Source organism: Artemia franciscana, unplaced genomic scaffold, assembly GCF_032884065.1.
Source record: "Artemia franciscana unplaced genomic scaffold, ASM3288406v1 PGA_scaffold_49, whole genome shotgun sequence".
NCBI classification, from domain to species: Eukaryota; Metazoa; Arthropoda; class Branchiopoda; order Anostraca; family Artemiidae; genus Artemia; species Artemia franciscana.
In genome coordinates this window covers 2,214,265-2,219,880 of record NW_027062689.1, presented here as the reverse complement: position 1 = coordinate 2,219,880, position 5,616 = coordinate 2,214,265, and positions in this window count along the sequence as shown.

Here is a 5,616-nt window from a genome sequence, read left to right as displayed (position 1 = left end):
GTAGAATAATTAGAGAAATAGGACTTCAAAAGCCAAAATCAGCAGATGAAAACAGTTTTGTAAAGATTCTAGCTCATTTTGCATCAAGATATATATGCTCCAGAGATAAAACCTGGTCTAATCTCAAAAGCCCTATAATTCATCCTAGTTGTTTCACAGCCCATTGAATTGATACAATCCATCCCAAGATTTCTGGCCTCTTTCACAGCTTCGGGAGATGAGAGACTACTTGTGCAGATTTTAGACCAGTCAGTCACTAAGTTATATTTTACTTGAAATATAAAGCAAGTGGGTATTCTTGAATATCCGCCTCCAGACAAGACCAGCAATAAAAATAAAAGAGACAAAAAGCAAGCGCACAAAAATTCTAAAAATTCTTTGCCCGAAACCAAAGGATATATAATATTTAGAATTTGTTGGACCCTGACGAAAGCAGCTGTCACACCTACATCTTACAAGGAAAGTCGAACGAAAAGTCAGGAAGGCATTGCCGAGAAGTATTACCAAGAATAAGAATAGTGAAATCCTGTCCAAGAGGGGAAACAGCCACGAATTCTTCAAAAGAGTCAAGGAATTCTCCACCAGAGAGATCCTACAACATCCGTAATCCTGGGCAAAAAGGGGACTGACATAAATAGTGTGAAAATAAAGATCACCCGATGTTTGAGATGAAATTATACCCACAAGTAATTACAGAACCAAACGTCCTGATATCCTTACCAATCACACGACAGGACACCTGGCCACCTTCAATATGATGCAAGACCAAAGCGGCCATAGAATCCTTGAAGCGAGGGAAAGTTCTGGGGCCAGACGGTGTGACTGTAGGACTAATCGACACCGACTCAAAAAATGCTATTGACCTTGAAAATAATATTATAAAAACACTGGTTCACTGGGTATGTCTCATGACAGTGGTGTAAGCCACCAATAGCCTCATCCACAAAAAAAGGTCTCGAAGAAAGAGTTAAAAAATACCGGCTTAACACCCTGATAAGCCACCAAAAGAGAATCCTGACTAAGATCCTCATTCATAGAACACAAGCAATCACTGATCATGTGACTGACAAGAATCAAGCTGGACGTTGAGGACATGTATCAGTTCGAAAACATCAATGCCTACCGGATTTTAGTTAAAAAAACAAAGGTTCGGCGATATGTATTTCATAGTAGACGCTGAAAAATAAAGAAGAAAAAGAAAACTGAAAATAGAAAAAAGGTAAAAAACTAAAAAAAAAACTAAAAAGAAAAAACACTCAAAGACAAATTGCAGACCGGGACACAAATGACGACCGGGACAGAGGGAATATAAATGGCGACCGGGACACTCAAAGAGAAATTACAGACTGGGATACCGGGACACAAATGACGGCCGGGACAGAGGGAATATAAATGACGAACAGGACACAGGTATTTAAGAAAATCGTTCAAAGACAAATTTTTAATTGTAAGAAGATCGTTGAAAGAGAAATTTTTAATTGTAAAATGACTGAAGAACCTACAATGGCAACAGCCGAGGAAGCTGCTCAAAGAGTCTATGCCAAAAGACTTGCGGCTGATAGAGAAAGTAAGAAAAGAAAGCGTGCCGAGGAATCACAAGAACAGCATGAAAACAGGCTTGCGGCTGATAGAAAAAGTAAGAAAAGAAAGCGTGCCGAGGAATCACAAGAACAGCATGAAAACAGGCTCGCGGCTAAAGAACGCAAAACCGTTAGATGAAACCGTTTTCAGTTAGATGAAAATCCACCTGGACAGCGAGAGTCAAAACATATCAAAACTGAAAATGATAGCGATGATGATTGGGTTTGGGATTTTGACTTGAATAAGGTCATCAATGCCTACCAGATTTTAGTAAAAAAAAAAACAAAGGTTCGGCGATATGTATTTCATAGTGACGCTGAAAAATAAAGAAGAAAAAGAAAACTGAAAATAGAAAAAAGGTAAAAAACTAAAAAGAAAAAACACTCAAAGAGAAATTACAGACCGGGACACAAATGACGACCGGGTCAGAGGGAATATAATGACGACCAGGACATTCAAAGAGAAATTACAGATGGGACATCGGGACACAAATGACGACCGGGACACAGGGAATATAAATGACGACCCGGACACAGGGACACATTCACAGAAGGGGGACACAGGGACACAACTACAATGGCGCCTAACTAATATGGCGCGTAACGACTAACGCACGCGGGGGGGGGCACGAAGCACCCCCACCAACTAGGTGTTGGGGTGGCGCGAAGCGCCACCCCAACAGCTAGTCTATATATTATATATATATATATATATATATATATATATATATATATATATATATATATATATATATATATATAAATAAATTGTTTGCCTGTCTGTCCGCATATGACATCTAAATTATTTCATCATATACCAATTCAAAAACGAATGTATTCAAGCCGAAGTAGCTGAGTTGGTAAAGCGTTATATTCCAGGTTTTAGGTCCGAGAGGTTCTAGGTTCGAACCTTGGCTTTAGCATTAATACAAAAGAAGAAAAAAAACTAAAAAAGGTAATAACTACAAAAAAATACAAAAAAAACTAAAAAAGCTAAAAAACTAAAAAAACTAAAAAATGGTAAAAAAAACTAAAAAACTAAAAAAAACTAAAAAAGGTAAAAACTAAAAACTAATAAAAAAACCAAAAACAGAAAAAGAAAAAAAAAGAAAAAAAGGAAAAAACTGAAAAATAAAGGAGAAAAAGAAAACGAAAAATAAAAATAAAAAAAGACTAAAAAAGGTAAATGTATTAGAGCCGAAGTAGCTGAGTTGGTAAAGCGTTATGTTCCAGGTTCTAGGTCCGAGAGGTGTCCCTTGGTGTCCGAGAGATGTTCGAACCTTGGTTTTAGCATTAATACAAAAGAAGAAAAAAAAACTAAAAAAGGTAAAAACAACAAAAAAAACTAAAAAAAGGTAAAAAGCTAAGAACTAAAAATAATAAAAAAAAAGAAAAACTAAAAAAAAACTAAAAGAAGGTAAAAACTACACAAAAAAAAGAAAAAAAAACTAAAAACTAATAAAAAACTAAAAAACTAAAAAAACTAAAAACTGAAAAAAGAAAAAAAACTAAAAAAAGGAAAAAACTGAAAATAAAGGAGAAAAAGAAAACAAAAAAAAAAACTAAAAAGAAAAAAACGAAATTAACAAACATTTATTTCATCATATACCAATTCAAAAACGAATGTATATACAGACCGGGACACAGGGAATATAAATGACGACCGGGACACTCAAGAGAATTTACAGACTGGAATACCGGGACACAAATGACGACTGGGACGTGTGCCGACTGACGTCATGTTTGTGTGTCGACTGACGTCACGTTTGTCGACTATACATAAATGACGACTGGGACACAGGGACACAACTACAACGGGGACGCCGGGGGGCACAGGGGGGATATATAAATGACGATGGGGACGTAGGGAATGTTTGATTAGCAATCACTATCAACAAAGCTCAAGGGCAATCATTAGAATAATGAGGTATAGATCTGAATACGGATTGTTTTTCCCATGGACAATTATATGTTGCATGTTCAAGAGTCTATATATATATATATATATATATATATATATATATATATATATATATATATATATATATATTATATTTATATATATATATATATCTATATATATATAAATAAGTTGTCTGTGTGTGGATCTGTGGATGGATCAGGTGACGTCATGTTTGTCCGCATATGACGTCTGAATTATTTCACACTAATACAAAAGAAGAAAAAAACTAAAAAAGGTAAAAACTACAAAAAAAACTAAAAAGAAAAAAAAACTAAAAAGCTAAAAAACTAAAAAAAACTGAAAAAAGGTAAAAATCTAATAACTAAAAAAAACTGAAAAAAATAAAAAAAGGCAAAAACTAGAAAAAAAATAAAAACTAATAAAAAAACTAAAAAGCTAAAAACTAAAAAAACTAAAAAAAACTAAAAAAAGGGTAAAAAAACTAAAAAAAACTAAAACTAAAAAAGAAAAAAACTAAAAAAAGGAAAAAACTGAAAAATAAAAGAGAAAAAGAAAACTAAAAAAATATGAATAAATATATATAAAAATAAGTTGTTTTCTGGGTTATGTCTGTCTGTCTGTCTGTCGAGTGACGTCGTGTTTGTCCGCTATGACGTCTGAATTATTTCACACTAATACAAAAGAAGAAAAAAAACTAAAAAAGGTAAAAACTACAAAAAAAACTAAAAAGAAAAAAACTAAAAAAGCTAAAAAACTAAAAAAAACTAAAAAAAGGTAAAAAACAAAAACTAAAAAAAACTGAAAAAACTAAAAAAAGGCAAAAACTAAAAAAAACAACTAAAAAACTAATAAAAAAACTAAAAAAGCTAAAAAACTAAAAAAACTAAAAAAACTAAAAAAAGGTAAAAAACTAAAAAAAACTAAAAACTAAAAAAGAAAAAACTAAAAAAAAGGAAAAAACTGAAAAATAAGAGAAAAAGAAAACTAAAAAAATATTAATAAATATAAAAAATATAAATATAAATATAATATAAATTAGCAATCAACAAAGCACCGAGACACAAATGACGACCGGGACACAGGGAGTATAAATGACGACCAGGACATAAGTAAAAAAAAAAAACTAAAAAAACTAAAAAAATGGTAAAAACTACAAAAAAGCTAAAAACTAATAAAAAAACTAAAAAATCTAAAAATCTAAATAAACTAAAAAAGAAAAAAAAGAAAAAAGGAAAAAAAATAAAGGAGAAAAACAAAACTAAAAAACGAATGTATATACAGACCGGGACACCGGGATACAAATGACGACCGGGACACAGGGAATATAAATGACGACCAGGACACAGGGACACAACTACAATGGGGACGCCGGGGGGCACAGGGGGATATAAATGACGACCGGGACACCGGGACACAAGGAATATAAATGACGCCCGGGACACTCAAAGAGAAATCACAGACTGGAACACCGGGACACAAATGACGACCGGGACACAGGGAATATAAATGACGACCGGGACACAGGGACATAACTGCAAAGGGGACGCCGGGGTGCACAGGGGGATATATAAATGACGATGGCGACTCAGGGAATGGTCGATTAGCAATCACCATCAACAAAGCTCAAGGGCAATCATTAGAATCATGAGGTATAGATCTGAATACGGATTGTTTTCCCATGGACCATTATATGTTGCATGTTCAAGAGTCGGTAAACCTGAAAATCTATTTATATGCACAGACAATGGGACAGCAAAGAATGTTGTATATTCGCAAGTTTTACGTAGTTAAAAACATATATATATATATACACAACTACAATGGCGCGTAACTAATATGGCGCGTAACGACTTACGCGCGCGGGGGGGCTTGGGGGGGGCGCGAAGCGCCCCCACCAACTAGGTGTTGGGGTGGCGCGAAGCGCCACCCCAACAGCTAGTTTATATATATATATATATATATATATATATATATATATATATATATATATATATATATATATATATATATATATATATATATATATATATATATATTTAATGTTATGGATATGTTATATATTACATATTTGAAAATGATGTAAATAGTCTCCAAGTTCTAGTGAAAACTTGA